This window comes from Misgurnus anguillicaudatus, chromosome 15 (genome assembly GCF_027580225.2).
Source record: "Misgurnus anguillicaudatus chromosome 15, ASM2758022v2, whole genome shotgun sequence".
Taxonomy (NCBI): Eukaryota; Metazoa; Chordata; class Actinopteri; order Cypriniformes; family Cobitidae; genus Misgurnus; species Misgurnus anguillicaudatus.
Genome location: NC_073351.2, coordinates 24,136,239 through 24,154,490, shown reverse-complemented (window position 1 = coordinate 24,154,490; position 18,252 = coordinate 24,136,239). Strand labels below are relative to the sequence as shown.

General features: G+C 36.2%; 1 long non-coding RNA gene across 1 annotated transcript in view; it reads left to right on the top strand.

Moving 5' to 3' along the window:
* LOC141349731 (uncharacterized) overlaps positions 1–18,252 on the top strand; it is a 48,967-nt gene that overhangs the window by 10,348 nt on the left and 20,367 nt on the right. The window contains exon 2 of the long non-coding RNA XR_012357728.1: positions 11,245–11,485. This is a non-coding gene — a long non-coding RNA (uncharacterized lncRNA). The remainder of the gene's footprint in view (positions 1–11,244; positions 11,486–18,252) is intronic.

The following is an 18,252-nucleotide window of genomic DNA, read 5'->3' as shown; positions in this document are numbered from 1 at the left end:
TTTTTTTCGGTTGGTTGGTGTGTAAGACACCAAATCCAATCCTATGTCATATTAATCAGTGTCTTGTTGACTAAAACATAGCATCATTTTGAAATATGTCTGCAGGTCTTAGCAACTTTTTTGGTGGGCTTGAAAATATTTTGACCCAGCGGGGTTAATTGTAACGCTGTGTTACAACAAACCCCTCAGCAATTACGATTTGAAAACCGCTAACGTTAACATAATTCGTTGCATTTTATGTATTGTTTTTGCATATTTTTCCTATTTTCTTACCATTGCGCTTTATTTTGTTGGCAGCCAGCAATCATTAATGTGTAGCCTATTTAAAACAACGGTAAGTTTTAAATAGGCTACACATTAATGATTGCTGGCTGCCAACAAAATAAAGCGCAATGGTAAGAAACTAGGAAAAAATATGCAAAAACAAAAAATAAAATGCAACAAAAAAGAAAGTCGTGCCACGGACATGAAAAACTGTTTATAGAAATTTGTGCTGAGTGACATGGAAAGACATTTGTGCTCAAGGCACGAAAAAAGCTGAATTTCGTGCCATGGACACAAATAAATTAATCAATTTTTTTGTGACTATAACACAACTTGCCGTGAGATCATTTGAGGTGCAGTAATGATTTTGGTTACACTTTATTTTGATAGTCCACTTTAGACATTCTACTAAGTATAAATAACTTTGCAACTACATGTCAACTAACTTTCAACTAACAGTCTTTAGTGTATTTGTAGACTGTAAGGGGTGGGGTTAGGGAAGAGGTTTGGGTTAGTGGAATAAGTTGACATGTACCTGCAAAGATACTTATAGACAGTTGAATGTCTGTTGAGATATCATCACAATAAAGTGTTAGTAGATATTAAGCAGACAGTTTACTAATTCTCTAAAGATTGGTAGTTGATAGTTGTAAAGTTACTTATAGTTAGTATATTGTCTATATAAAGTGGACTATCAAAATAAAGTGTTACCAGGATTTTTTTACTGTAAAAAGTGTTTCTGTGCCTTAGTAGATTTACCAAAAATAAAATAAGAAACTGTATTAAAAATTTTGAATTCTTGTTTTTTTAATCAAAATATGAGTTAAAATAACATAACAATTGAAAATTCTAAATGAACACATTATTGAGTATATTCAACTTCATTTTATCATGTATAATCCACTTAAATTTGTAAGAAGGAAATTGACTTAATAATTTTGTGTTGAAATTACATGAATGATTTTAGTAAACATAACTAGGCAGTAGACTCATAGTTCCCAGCATGCTATTTTGTGTGTTTTAACTAAAAAGAAAGACTTGTTAGTGTTTAATATTCATTTATCTTCGAGATTTAGAACAGTTTCTGTTCCTTCTTTGAGTTTTGTAGTTACCATTGTTCAGAAGATGATGCTTGTGCATAGACTTCATACTGAAGTATGTTGCGCTTTACAGCTGCCCAAAACGAAACTGGGCGGGCACGTTGATTAAATAAATGTTTTGTGCCCTCGTGTCACGGAATCATGAAGTATAAATCAATGTTTATGGAAACAACAACAAACCATAAAAAAGTTACCTGTACCAAGAAAAGTAAGTTAAACTAACCGAGTAATACTAGTACTATTAGTTAACTCAACTTGATTTTGTTGTGTTTCTATTAAGTAATGTTACAGTGTTTAACTTAAACTTACTTATACTTGGGTATTACTTTTCACATTGTGTACAGTATGAGCTTTTGTACTTTAAAGATCCAATAATGCTAAATATCTACTATCTTAATAAACTGTAAAAAGTTGGATCAACTTAAAAAAACACATACAAAAATAAGTTTCACAACAAAAAATTTGATAAAGTTGAAAAATCTTATATTTTTTAGGTGTTCGAAATGTAAGGTTTTTACATGTAAGTTGATGCAACTTTTTTCTTTTTAAAGTGCAGTAGTTTTAATACAATGAAATATATTTCAAGTATTAAATGGACTGAATTTCAAACAGAAGTTTGATTCTATTGCTAAAATTTTTTGCTTTTTGCATACTTAAGTGTCTGTTTTTAACTTAATTACAATTTAGATTTAATTTATGTCAATGTAATTGCCTTATACACACTATTTCCCAGTAATTTGACTTTGGTGTTTGTGTGCATGTATTTTGGCTCCCCTGTTTAGTGTGTGACTTTTGCTCTGCATTAAGTGTAAGTTACATCCTCATGGCAGAACATCACAAGCTGTTTCGCCTCTCGCTGAGTGCTTTGGCCATGCTTGAACACTGCTGCTCTGCTTGTTTCTTTAATAATCATTTTTAATGAGCTCTTCCTTATGCTATTCCCCTCTGCAGGCAGCTCAATTAATGCCTCGCTCCATATCTCCACATCTCGAGTGCAGAGAGACCCCCCAGCATAGACACGTCCTAACACACACATACTGATCCAGCACGCAGACTGCTTTTTCCCAGGGTGTGGTAATATGATGTTTTCTGAAATGATGCAGGTAAAATTGGTGCAGTTTGTTTTTTTAACATGCTGTTAAAGTGCACAGGCATACTGTGTGTATAGTAAACGCTTCCAAAAAATATCTGAAAGCGCTCTGTTGTTTCAGAGGATATGACAAATACCTTTTACACCCTCCCAAAAAAATGGTATGAAAGCTGTCATTGGAATGGTACCATTTAAAAAGGTGATTTGGATTAGGGGTACCAATACCAAAAGTGTAGCCTTTTTTCTGAGAGGATTATTTTAACTTTTTTGTGTCTCTCCAAGATCCCTAAACATTTACATTTTCCAATACATTTTTATAGTTCTTATAGGCAGTGGTGGAATTGGTTGAGATCCACTGAGGGGGAAACCCCGCTATATTTATGCATGCTACTGTATTTTAATAGAGTTTGGAGGCTATATCATGGATAAAAGATGGAAGTCCTTTAAATTCTGAACTGGAACTCTGTACCTCCCCCTTCCCTTTTTATTTTCACTCCCTGAATTCAGTCTCTCTCTCATTTACAGTCCTGCTTATATGGCTAATAACATTACATTAAAATTTTATTCAAATTAAGCTTTGGATTTTTATTTTAAATCGCAATATTTGGTGAAATCTATCCTTAATATATCCATTTTTAATTCTAAAATTGTATGTTATTCTACAGGACAAATCTGAACCCCCCCCCCACTATATCCTTGTTGATCAACTGTATGAAGTACAAAAGGGGCATTGAAGTGAATTAGCATGGAATAGATTAAAACATGCAAGTTAAAGTGTTGACTGTCTAATAAAGTCGTTTTCCTGGAACCGTCCTTCAAGTTTGATGCTCACTAATGCCTGTTGCCATGCCATCCTTTACCTTCAATTTGTTTGTTTACATTTCAATGTCAGCTCTATTGATTGGTGCTCTATTGTCTGCAGCCCTGAAGATGGAGGCTGTGTCATTCGGAGAAAAGCATAGAGAGATTAAGAAATCTTGGGCTTTGGGCAGCTGATTTTTTTCCACATTTCTTTTCATTGATCTATGCAGAATGGCTTATAATAATGTTTTTAGTTTAGTATTAACTAAAATCATGCTTTTCTTATGATTACCCCTTGCTTTCTAAACAATTAAGACCAACAATATTTCATTCATATGTTATGCTTAACTGTAGATTAATTAAGTGTAACAATAAATCATAATAAATGACTATAAATATAAGACCCCTTAGGCAGGTTAGGTCTACATCTGAGAAGAAAAACACGAATGTTTGTTCTTTATGTACAATACAAAGAAATCCTCATGTGTTTGTTTTACAAAACAACATATCTCACTTTATCAGTTTGGTAATTGAAATTTTATTATGTAAACTTGTGTATACTTCATGTATATATGAATATACACTCACCTAAAGGATTATTAGGAACACCTGTTCAATTTCTCATTAATGCAATTGTCTAATAAACCAATCACATGGCAATTGCTTCAATGCATTTAGGGGTGTGGTCCTGGTGAAGACAATCTCCTGAACTCCAAACTGAATGTCAGAATGGGAAGAAAGGTGATTTAAGCAATTTTGAGCTTGGCATGGTTGCTGGTGTCAGACGGGCTGGTCTGAGTATTTCACAATCTGCACAGTTACTGGGATTTTCACGCACAACCATTTCTAGGGTTTACAAAAAATGGTGTGAAAAGTCCTGTGGGCGAAAAATGCCTTGTTGATGCTAGAGATCAGTGGAGAATGGGCCGACTGATTCAAGCTAATAGAAGAGCAACTTTGACTGAAATATTCACTCGTTACAACCGAGGTAAGCAGCAAAGCATTTGTGAAGCCACAACACGCACAACCTTGAGGCGGATGGGCTACAACACCAGAAGACCCCACCGGGTACCACTCATCTCCACCACAAATAGGAAAAAGAGGCTACAATTTGCACAAGCTCACCAAAATTGGACAGTTGAAGACTTTAAAAATGTTGCCTGGTCTGAAGAGTCTCGATTTCTGTTGAGACATTCAGATGAATTTGGCATAAACAGAATGAGAACATGGATCCATCATGCCTTGTGGTGGAACGAGAGCTTCGTGCCCTGGATGTGCATCCCACAAATCTCCATCAACTGCAAGATGCTATCCTATCAATATATGGGCCAACTTTTCTAAAGAATGCTTTCAGCACCTTTGTTTAATCAATGCCACATCAAAGACAGTATGAGTATGGTGTTCCTAATAATCCTTTAGGTGAGTGTATACAATATCTTTGTGCATAGTTGTTTTCAGATTTGGCTTTATGTGTTTACTGTTCTATACCATCTTTTTTAAGGCTTTAGGTCAATACACATTTTTTTCTGATCACATTATTTATGTACAGGCTTCCTATTGGATCTCTTGAAATGAGATACATCTATAGTTTTTCCCTGTGAAACTTTTGGCAATCAATTTCTGAGTCTATGCAGGCCTGACAGATACCACATCATTTCTCTGTTTGACTGACAGCTCTTCTCATTTTCTCACAACGCTTGCAACCTGATCATGGATGGACTGTTTGTGTGCGCGTGTGTGTGTGCTTGAGTATGCATGCTCCTTTGTAGATATAAAAAAGAAAATTCAATCTTTGAAAAGCATATTTCTACCGTCTTCGATGGGTGCTTTCTTTTAAAGTCTATATATTTTGGGCGGGTTGAGCTGTGATATCTTGTCCTCTGTGGATCAGTTCTTATGTCAAGGGGCTGTCAATTTAATTCAATCTAAATATGTGTTCTTTTGTGGGCTGTCAGATGAGTGATGCTCACAGAGCAAAGACCTTCTTTTTATTTAGAGACACTAACATAATGAGAGACACAAGAAGAATTTGTGGGCTTACATGTAGCATCAATATTTTGATTCACACAAGTCCATCAAGAGCACTGGAAATTACTGCTAAGTAAGGCCTCATCCTCTCTCTCTTTTACTCTCTCTGTGTCACTCCATCACTGTATCCATCCCAGCATATAGGCACACAAACCAATGAGCAGTGAATTGTGCAATGATTATTCCTAATGGAGGGCGATTACCATTGCAGGGGTGCTAACGTTTTTTTAATTGACTTCTTTAGATCAGCCGAATGCTGAGCAGTGGAGACAGATGTTGTGGTTCATTCTGGTTTGTTGCAGGGCTTGCCAACCTTAATTTGTAACATTTCCCGCACCTGTGCTCTGTCCTGTCCAATTACAAGTGTGAGGGTTGGGAACCCAACCCAATGAAGATGCTATAGTTGTCCCCAAACAGTAAACACAAAGTTTTTCTTTAGTATCAGATAAAGAAATAGATTAAATGTAACCAGTCGCAGGTGCTGATTTCTTTTTCCACTGGTGGGTGCTAATCACAGAATGGTTAGGTTGCTTAGCAACGGCAGACGCCACAGGAGCGCCCAAGCACTTTGGATAGAAGGAGGAAAGCCACATCAAAATCGCATTTTCTGCCTGCTTTTAGACACGAAATGTGAAGCTACCCTTATTCAGCTTATTCATCAAAGATTTGTAGATATTACAACTCGCGAGATTTACTATTCAGAGAGGCTTCTGAGTGTTCTAATTAAAATTATTTAAACATATCTGCCATTTTCATTTGTGCTCAGCCATTTCCGTACCCCCGAGCACCCAAGGGATCGGCGCCTATGATACCAGTTCTATGCAAGACAACATTTGTTGTTATTAAACTAATTTAAACGTATCTAAAAACCAAAATGAACAGCTTTTTGCAAGTTTGCTTTTGGGACAGGCCCATGGGATTTAGTCTGAGGGCCAAAATGCTCAACTTTTTTCATATTAGACGACATAACCATTATCCAGGTGAATTGAGAGTCTCCCACATGCCTCAGGCAAACTGGCCAAGTTGTCATATGACAGATTTTAACAGTGCCACTGTCTCTTTGCCACTCTTTTATACAGTACATCGGTGACCAGTGAAGCAGCCAGGCAACTTTTGTCACATTCACAGGCTTTCCAATCTCAGCCACTGAAGCTGTAACTCCTTCAGAGCTGTCAGTAGTCTCTTGGTGACCTCGCCCACCAATCTCTTCCTGCATGGGCTGTCAGTTTTTAAGGATGGCCTGTATAAGGTATAGATATACAGTACATCTCTGCCATCTGTTTTTTATTTTTTTTTATTTTACCCTTGCCATTGTGCTTTTCACTTAACAAGTGTATATATTATTATTATTATATCTATACAAAATGTGACTTGTAGAGCTGTATTTAGCCAACATTGGTAAGCGGAGGGTCTTGTATCACACTAAAGGGGCGTACATTATCCCACTTAATACACGGCTATCTATCTACAGTAGGAATAACTAACCTGCAAATGTCGCGACTGGCCAATTAGAATCAAGCATTCCAACGAGCCGTGTAATAATTCCATTTAACTATGTTTGTGGCCTCTAAAACCAAGTAACTACACTGCTAATAATTTAGGTATGAATTTAATGATTTTGCCAGTATATGCGACATAAGATTTGTTTACCTGTGGCAAAAATGTCAAATGAAATCAGTTCTAAAAACTGTGATTCACTGTTAAAAACCAAGAAAACTTCAATAATTTAAGGGGGAATCGCTGTACATGTAAACTAGCATAATGTATGCATAGCATCCTTCTGATTGATTCAATCTAATTTATTTAAGTCCACCAGAGAATGGGATGAACAGCAGACATAGAGGTGTGAAATATTGAAAGGTGTAGAGGGATAATCTGTTCAGTGCCACGTGGTCTTGGCCTTCTGTTCTCACTCCTTCAGAAGCGCATGATGGCTTTAGAGCCGATTCCTCCCTAGAGAGGTTTTCATCTTTAATAACAGCAAGACAGTCTGTAGGGGCAGTTAACCAAGCTCATAACTACTAAACTAAAAGCATGGAGTGAATTACAATGAATGAGCCTTATAAATTTCAGGTGATCTTAAGTTGAATTGTTGAAGTGGATTGTAGTTATTGAATAAGGCAAAAATTTAGCTGCAGGTTGGATTTTAGACAACGACTGTCAGTGTCCATTTATTTCAAATTATAGTAAAGTATATTTTAAAAGTATAAATGATATTTAATTTATTTATGCACGTTCAGCACTGTAAAAAATCCATAGAAATCACAGTGTCATTGCAGCTGGGCCGCCGGTAACCCACCGCAGATCCAAATTTGCTATTTACTGGCAAGAGTTTTTTCAAAGTCTTTATCTTTACAGAATAAAACTATACAATAACAGCCTCATGCAAAGCATTCTGGGAACCAGAAATCATCATCAACCTTTTTCTGTTTTTTGCTTTTAGATTTAGTTTCCCAGAATGTTTTGCTTGATGCTGTTTTTTTTGTTTTACTCTATAAAGTCAAAAACTTTAAATGTTTAATGTTTATTTAACTTTGAACAAAATGTTGCCAGTAAATAACATAAATTTAAATCTACGGTAAGTTACCGGCAACCCAGCTGCAATAACACTGTAATTTCTACGAATTTTTTTTACAGTGAGATGTTTATTGCAATCTTTCTATAGTAACCGTTATCCAGGACCCAATTGTCTGTTGAAAGCAAAAATAGCCAGTACCTTAAATGTAGTTTATGCCCGCAGTATCGCCTGTTTGCACATTTGTTTGTGTGTGCTGTGTGCATGTTGTTGGTCCTCTGGATGTATAAAAATCCCTCATTTTACCAATTAGGTGACCAAGGCACTGCAGGGAAGCTGGATATAAATAATGTACCCGTGTCATGAAGTCAGCCACTGTAACCTTTTTCTAGCTCTTTAAGACGTCATTTTCAATGAAGACGCATCTCCATCACTTAGTGCAGAGTGGGAGCGAGGCTGGTGGGAGGGATTCAAACGGAGACGGACGAAATTGCGCAGCCTCTTAGAAGGTCAAACCTGGTGATCAGGTCTATCAACTCCCAGCTTGTCATCCGTTACCTATGAAGAGAGTGGAAAACATTGTAGTACAGCTAAAGTATGATGGTGAGGAATGGCAGATCTGGAAAATTAGGAGAGAGGGAGAAAATAGGAAAAATGAGAGAGAAATTAAAGTGAGCATGATGTTATGCTTTGGTGATTTTCTTGTTTACAATGATTTGAGGTGACCTTTTCAAGCAAACCCGGCAGTGGTTTAAATGCCCTTCTGATGCTTTTTGTCAAATGAGTGTTAAGAACATTTTATTCAGCTTGCTTAATTCAGGTCAGCTCATTTAAGAGGGAGAGAAACACGTTTATGTTGTTGGATAAAAACCTTCGGACCGTGATAAAGTTGTTTGGTCTCGAAGCGCATGGCAGATTTCAGAGCTCATGGGTGGGATGTTAGCTCATAAACAATGACACGTAATAACAGCACTCATGAACATGTAAATTTAACATTATTTGTCAATGACATCTATTGTGCAGGAAAAGCATTCAGCACAAATGTCAGCACACAAGTCCCTGTAAAGTTAGATATTAAATGTGTTCTGAGTTTGTTAACCACTCAACCAAATTTAAAAAACACCAAGTACATAAAATAAGTGATCAAAATCACGGTGGGGCGTGTCCACTGTCGTCGCTGAAACCACGCCCACTCATGAGAAAGTTGCCACCTCTCTCAACTTTCAAATACTGCTACAACCTGAATGGATGCTTGTGATTGTGTTGAGGGCGGGACCATGCGCAGTGAATCAAGTGCGTCATTAAGCCAGTGTTTTAGGGCCGCCAAAAAATCCTGAACTCAAAAAGGGTAATAAACTGTATGACGATTTAACTCTGCATTTCAGTACTACATAGTTTATCCAACTTATTTTAACGTAAATGTGTGCGCCGCCATCTTTGAGCTATTTTTTATAAGACTTCCGGTGAGCCACTAAAGCTAATGGTAGTCGTATTGCAAAGGACACGAGTTTGCCGTCTTGACTGGCTTTTTAATTTTTATTATGAAATCCAGGAAGACCGGCATCATTTGTGCAGTTAGTCCAGTAAAACCTTTCATAGAAACTGTCAGTAAACATTAAGTACAATAATGGTTTAAAAACAACTAATATTATGCTGATAAAAATATGCTGATTTAGCTGGTTTATTTATTCTGTTACAATATATTGTTACAAAAAAGTCATTAGTATTCATAAGCTGCTTATTAGTTAATGTTTATAATAGTTCTAAATGTGTTTGCACATACTTTTGTTATGTTTTAAATGAAAAAGCAAATAATTTAAAAATAAACAAATAATTTCATAAGCTCTCTATTTAGTTTGTAAGAAGCGATGTAATAATATTTTCATAAAACGAAAACAATACTCAATACATGTGGTCGTTTAATATGTTTATTATGGTTTGTTCACATAACTTACAATGTGTTAAATGAGGAAGATGCTGATGACTGTCGGGCCGCGTGAAGTTTGATGTGTTGCCATAAAAACTCAAACAAGTTGATTAAAAATTTACGTAAAAAAAACTCACACCAGAGGGACAGTTGTGACATTTTAAACCATAACCTGTAAAGGTTAAAACACGAATTCTTGGTCTATTCCATGTACAAACACTCGACTGACTTTCCCATTTTAAAAATACTGGTATGTCTCTGTACTTTTATATTTGCGCATTGAAGACCCATCACATCCGAGCAACAACGCGAAATGATTGAATATCTTCATATGATATATCAGCCCACTTCTTAATTTCTTCCTCACACTGGTTCATACATGGCAGGTGTATTAAATACAGTATTTACCATAACTGTTTTAATCATGTTTTATGTGTGCTCCCACCACATTGTTTTCTACCGACGTCTCACACAAAGAAGGGAAATACGTCACATCACCTACTTCCACGTTCGTAAGGTGGATAGTGTTTGTTACTGAATGAACTGTATAGTTTTTCTAAAGCTTCACCGATTCTTAGTGAACTCGCATAAAACACGCATGTTTGTCCATTGCCGAATTCAAATAAGTATTAGGTTCACACATACAGTAAATGTGAATATCTACTGAATATGTGCGCAAGATAGACTTTAATGATGCAATATCACACAGGCACAAATTGCATTATTGCTATATATCAGCACAGTTTTAATCTGGCTACAGGCAATCAGGGCCGTGCTGATATACGGCCACACAGACGAAAAGACTTTGTAAAAATAACATTTAGATGAAACTTAAAATTGTGGTGTTTCAAATACCCCCTTGTGTGTGAAACTACTTCCACCATGGATCCAAGATCGGATCCTTGTTAACAATATGTGTCCAATTATAATTTGAAAACAAATTTACACCAGAGATGTTAAACTTCAGATTAGGATATTTACTATAGATCAGTCTAAGGATTTACTGCATTGATTACGTGGGAAATTGTGTTTAGCATAGCACTATTTCAGCTGTATTATTTCTAGCAGTATGCATGAATTATTGTCTTTTTTACTTTCATTGTACCTTTCATTTTACAGGTTTTTATTTTGCATTAAAACACATGAAAACTGCACTGTCACGGTTTGTATTTTGCATTGAATCATGTAAATGAACAGAGAGCTTTTTTATTTCCCCCTATCCTGGTTTAAACAAGCATTTCGATAAATTGTAATGGTGGCCCAGAACCTGCGAGATCTAAGATCACAGTTTTGCTATACGAGCAAAGCACTGCAGGGTGTCCCACCAGATATGCTTTGACTGACGTTTTGATAAACAACACTATGCTCAGTTAGTTCATAATGGGTATTCTTAGGTAATCAAATATACTTTTGTGACTTTTGTGACCCAGTTTCCAATTCTCTACATTTGACAATGTCACAAACACGTTCACTATCCATAATGTCAGCACGTATAATAAAAAATGTGTTTCGTCCTTAGGGTTGCACCACGCAGAAGTTTCCCATCTCACACTGTTGCAGCTCAAGAACGCGCTTCTTCAATAAAACTGCAGTACGCAAAGCTGATGGCCGGATAATATGTGGAGCATATGGGGGAATTGGAACAACATGATAGCTGCATTCTCACCCCTTCATGCAGGCTCTCCCGGGAATATACTAAGCTTCAGTCTTCCACCATCCCAGCGCAGCTTTAAGATGCACAGAGCCGATAACACAACCCGGTAAGTGTCTTGGCCTTGATCTTTCTACCACTAGATATCTCTGGTCTATAAGAAGAGATGAGAAGAAAGGCCTCTCATACATTCAGCTGTAATCTCTGATTGGACCCTGCTATCCACCTCCATTATCACTTCCTCTCCCAGAGGAAGGAGGGGATTGCATTTACCACTGAACTCACCATGGCTTCCTGCAGTATCACATACACATTGATAGCATGCAAAGGCTTTTAGACACAAATCATGCTTCGGTCAACTACAATTAGCCTTCTGTCACTAATGAATTAAAACTTTAGTTAATTATTATGGTGCAGTGAATTGTCCATTTTCCAGCCCTTTATGTAAAGCAACAATTCTTGATCGTAGCTTCTCTGAAAGCTCTATTTGGCGAGGCATGGGGAAAAAGTGAATGTAGTTGTCTATCTATCTGTCTGTCTGTCTGTCTGTCTGTCTGTCTGTCTGTCTGTCTATCTATCTATCTATCTATCACTGTAAAACCTAAAAGTTAACTCAACTCAAACCATTTAAGTAAACCGGTTGCATTAGTTTTAAAACACATACATTTGAGTACTGTGAACTTAAACAAATTGGGCCCTATCTTGCACCCAGCGCAATTGACTTTGTCAGTGACGCATGTATCATTCGTATTTTGCACCGGTGCACAGCGGGTTTTTCCCTCCACAGACACACGTCGGCAAACTAGGGAATGAACTTGCGCTCCCTGGGCGGTTCAGCGCAAAAAAGGAGGCGTGTTCCTGCGCAAACCATCCCTGATGCTATTTTGCAGTTTCAAAAACCAATTGCGCCACTGACCAAAAAAAACTAGTCTAAAGTCAGTGCCGCGTTGCGTGTGGTTCATTATGCTATTTTAAGGGCGCATGCTTGACCATAATGTATAGTGTGCACAATGCGCACACACTTTGCTTATCTAATCTACACAGATGCAACAGTTATTTTTGCAAATCATAAATTGTTACAATAACAAATATTAACACATGAGATAAGGGAAATCATTGTGGTGAGCATTGTGGTGATAGTTTTTATTTATTGTGTGGCTGCGTTAAAATATTCTCATGCAAATAACGATTAAAAAATATTCATAAGTTTGTTATGTGGCTGTATAACGTTTATTTTATGTAAATAATAATTAAAATGTTTTCATAAGAAACCTTATTAATGTATATGAACTTGATATGTAAGTGTACTTTGGGGTTGGACCTTGCTTGCGTTTCTTGGGTCCGATTTCAAAGCCCCCAAACCCTTTCAGCGGTGAGGGTGGACGCAGCGATGTCCTCTGCTGGCGTCAGGTCATGTATAGAGGCAGATCCACCTCTCGTTACATGGCGTGCCCGATTATGCTGGCAAGCTTGGGATTCCCCCGTCGCCTGACATCATTGTAGCGCTTGGCGCAACGATGGGGATGCCAGCTGATGAGACAATTGTGGCTATTTCCTCTCACGCCTGTTTAACCGACGCTGATTTGGTTGGGTTTCTCCTATCCCCATACAAAACAACTTCTCTGTCTTTGACTGCTCTTACAAGAACGTGGGTCTCCTCGGCTGTGAACAGTTCCTGGCGTGTGCCTGGTAAATCCGTCATAATAATAGCAACCCGCCATGGAACTTGCACTCTTGCGTTTAAAGGGAATGTTGGATAGCGTTCTGATTGGTTTATTTGACGTCTGTCTGTCTGTCTGTCTGTCTGTCAGATCTATCATCTCATGGCTAGTAAATCTAGCTCATGGCTCTTATTAAATCTGTGATGGCACTCTAAAAAAATCCTTTTGAAAGTGTTATATACATGCTGCTTTGTTTGAAGTTACATCACCAATATTTTCAAGGTTGGTACATCAACGCAGTTCCATTCATCACACTCTTTTTTTTTTCTTTTAGCACTGCTCCCTTCTTTATGTCTTCTCGTGACATGTTTCATGTACTAATTAAGTTGCTGTATAGCACCACAGCACACAAATCAGTATTTAGAAACCAATCAATGGTAAGCATACACACATTGCCACCAATGTTCGAATCAGTTTGATATTTATAAAAGCAAATACGTTGGGATGTTATGGTCAGCATGTGATCGTAATGCAATGTGCAGCACGGCACAAAGCCATATTGGATATACTGTAAGTGGCTTTCTGTCCTGCGTTCCTGGTCGTTGCTTTTTCTTAGTTTTCATTTGAGGTTTCTAATGAAAATGTATTGTTTATGAAGTCCAGGCTACAATGAAATCTGTCTGGAATTTCAACCCCAAAAAATTCATTAGTATTGATCTGCCTGGACCTCTGTTGTCTGGCTGCTGTTTTAAACAGTCTGTGTACACAATGTTTTGGTCTGTGGTTGGAAAGGGTACGACCATAGCCCTAAAGGTTTTAAAACCCTCCCATTTTGTATTCATTGTGACAAATCTTTGTTGAACTGCATGTCAAAGCTTTTTATTTTTTCCTGGTTTTGTTTATAAAAAACATTTATGGGTTCACATCTTTATATAATCCTTAAGTGAGATGAGACGTAAAGTAAATTAATCTAATATTCTCTGGGGAAATTTAGAGCTCAACTTAATACTTAATATATGGAAATGATTATAAATAAAGGCAGTGGAGGATTTTCAATGAGAGTTTACGATACCCTGATACTCGTGCGTCGGCAACCGTTGACGTTGCTATAAAGTTGAGCAAAGGTAAACTTTATGCAAATAAGCAGCAGTGCGGTGTGGGGCGACTAAGAGTGCATTTTCACAATGCCCTCAAATTAAACTGTCACTTGGTATTCACCTATAGAGTTTTCACAGATCAGACCTGCATGTTTTGCAGTTTTCTACTACTTTAGTTTATTAACATTAATCAGTCCTTCTAGCAAAAGACAGAGTTTTTTTTTGTGATTGTTGTGGGCAAAAATCCTTGATCTTGCGGCACATTTTCTTAAAAAATGCTATGGAATATGTGGGATATTTATACATTTTATGCAATGAAACTGCGGGAACTTGCAAAAATTGCGGGAACTTACAAAAACTGTTTGCAGCTTTTCAGTGATGTTCACGTCACATAATCACGTCAGTTCATAACGTTCCCATGCCGGATCTGTAGCATTATATATTCCATTTTAAGACAATTAAATGCAATTTTTACATATGATCTGTTCTTTTGGAGACATAAAACGAGTAGAATATAAAATAGTGACTAAACATGACCCAGTAACACCTCGTGTTAAATCCAACTGTTGCTAAAATCCTAAACGTGACATCATCTGACAAAATCACCATACATTTACATTGAAGCCTTAATGCTGTTGCTCTTCTCATCAATGTCTTGTTGTTTTATGAGCCCTTTATTATTTTAAATGTGAGTTTTATTGTATATTGCATATAGCGCAGACAATTTGGTGCAAATTCAGAAATATAAGAGAATACACTGTAACTGTTACACAGAGTTACTACACTCAAAAAAATGAAATGTTGGATTTACTTAAAAATATTTTGTCAACAGGTTCCACATAATTTGTTAAGTAAACTCAACGAACAATTATTAAGTTCATTTAACAAAAGAAGATTAAGTAAACTTAACCAACAACAGTTGAGTTGATTGTACATAAAAAATGTATTAATGATGACAAAAATTTGAATAATGCCATTTTATAAACCCCACCCCTTTTATCTAATAACTCCTTAACACTGAATCAATCAATCAATCAATCATAGTGCAGCTGCTTAATACAACTAATCATATAAGCCTCTTAATTATAACTTATCAAGTACACCACAAATATATTTGAAATGAAATGTTACATTTCAAACCATTAATTTGTTTGTTTTTGTTCTAATAATATATCAGAACAAGTTAATTCACTCATAGCTGGCCACAGGTACCTATCTAATGGTGCTACACTTCTGCAAGAGGGTGCCAGAACAACAACAATTACCCATAATACACTGCAACATCATTAGCCAATGGGATGCCAGTCTGTATTGGTTTTATTAATCTGTTAATTTTACACAACAATGTTATGTTGGCTGAACAAATAATTTTTAAGTAAAGCTGACAAGACACACCTTTTTGTTGAATAAACTCAAGTAAATTAAGTTCACGTTGTTAAATTAATTTTTTTAAGTAATCACAATATAAAAAGATTAAGTAAAACTGACAAAGGCGAAAGTTCATTTTTTTGAGTGTACAAAACACATGCGCGGGCACACCGCATATAGAGGGAGAGAACGTGTGTGTGTGGGAAACACTAATGTTAACCTATAGTCAAGTCATGATAAACTCATTCAGCCGTCTTCTCTGTCAGTAACATTTGTGACTATTGACATTTACGCAAAAAAAGGAATACAGAGGAACGGACATTGAGAACACCGCCACCTTTTTACTGTTATGTGAGAGAGGAGCACGCACTGCACACAACATGAGAGAGAAAAAGAGGGGGAGGCGCGCTGAGCGCTTGCAACAATGAATTAAGGTGGTTTTAAAGCAGTAAAATATAAATGTAAATGGGAATCATGAAAAATTTATTTTTGGCGGCCAGTGTTGATTCTGTGGCGATGCACCAAGAGTAAATAAATGTACGGGAAAAACTGCCGTATATTTTGCGCACGGAAATCTGCAATTTTCGCTGCGAAAGTGCGGCGTATTCGAAAAAATTCGGCCCCTGCATAAATATGCGGACTTTGGCTGATGCGTTAAATCATCGCATAATCACGTTTTTCTGAAGGGACTGATTAATATCTAAAGTGTACATTTGTGCACTGTAAAAGGTTCAACTTAAAAAAGTAAGTAACCTGATTGCCTTAAAATTTTGAGTTAAGTCAATTTAAAAATATTAGTTAATACATTTTACACATCTTTTTAAGTCAAATTAAATTTTTTTTAGTGTGTACATCTAATCATTACTTTTATTTTCAGACATTGAGGCAGTTCCAGTCAATCAGAGGCATTTTACAAATAAAACATATAAACAGTTGTTTCAACTATAGGTATCCTTCAGTTTTAAATCCAAAACAAAGATAAAAAGATAATACTTTACAATAAGGTTCTTTGTTAACATTAGTTAACTACATTAGTTAACATGGACTAATAATGACCTGGACTTATACAGCATTTATTAATCTTTGGTAATGTTAATTTCAACAATTAGTAATACTTAATTAAAATCTTGTTAATGTTAATTAATGCACTATGAACTAACATGAACAAACAATTAAAAGCTTTTTTTCTATCAACTAACATTAACAAAGATTAATAAATTCTGTAACAAATGTATTGTTCATGGTTTGTTCATGTTAGTTTAAACATTAACTAATGAACCTTATTGTAAAGTTTTACTGATAAAAAAGATATATAAAATCAAAACACTGCATTAAAAACTGGTAAGTGACAACGAAAATAAAACAAACAAAAAACAACCAAACTTGTAGTGAAGTTATATATAAAAACAGAAGTATTATGAAATGTTAAAAAAATCTAAAACAAATAAACTGTTTTTTAAAAGCAACAACTATATCATTTTGACGCCATCAGTCAAAATCAGTTCAGACAGAAACATTAAGGATTTTATATGAGAGGAGACAAGTCTGACCCTGAAATGAACACAGTATTTTTAAAAGAGAAAATTCAACAGACAGACACATTTTATAATTCTGACTGGCGGATCTTTTACATTCTATACATTAATAAATGCACTTTCATTGTTTTGATAAGCCTGCATAATGTGCATGCATATACCCGAGAGTGTGAACAGGATTAGCTCAAGATTGTAGCAGCTGTGAAATAATGCAGTTATTTTCATAGGAATTAATGAATAAAAGTGTAGACTATCACACATTACATCAGTGTTACTTTGAAATTAAAGGATATACATGAAGTATTATGCAGAGGTGCTTATAATGACACATAAGAAATATATGTTTTAAAACATGTTTATATATTTAAACAAAATATATGAACATATTAAATGTATTTGCATAGTACAATTTATAAAAATGCTATGAAGAATTTATAATGCTACTGGGTTTTAGAAATACAGAGTCAGCACCTGGTAAATTAATTAGCCACAAAAACATATACTTGATAGAGAGATGATAGAGAGATTATAAGTCAGTTATAGGGTCGTTGTACTATGTTTTCTTTATTCAACCTGAACTTTAGCCACGTTGAGCTGTAAAAATAGATGTGCATATGGTTCAACATGTTGCATGTTATCTGGCCTCAAATACCATTTTGTGTCTTGAATTGATTTAGATATTCAGGGAATATTTAATTTTAAAGTAGTCAAATGATAATATGATCACATAATCATTCAAGTAACTTTTTTGGGGAGGAGCCATTCAAATAACATTACCTTTCTGCAGTGACTTTCAGAGGTGTTAGATTTTACCCATAGAGTCTTCACCTGACAGATCGGATCGTTCTTCCTCTGTTTTTCCCCTCCTGTGGTCTCTCACTTTTTTAAATTAACAACATTGACGTATTTTCACCCTTCCAAGCAGTTATGTGACAGACTGCAATTAAAGGAAAGAGGTTTAAAGACGCTCTGAGGCTGCTAAAGGAAACTTTCAGCCTGCAGTGGAAAGTGTGTTCAGAGAAAGAGAGAGCTCTAATGTTTGTGCATTCTGCACCGTTTTGTACAGTGCGTGAGATGTTGAATACCAGTCAGCTGTTGTGTGTGTGAATCCCTGGATGAGTATTCAACGCTCCGTCTGCCCTTTCCACGCTCGCTGCCTGCCTACCTGTCTGCTGGCTGGCTCATCTGTCCACTGCAGAATAGAGCTGTGCCTTT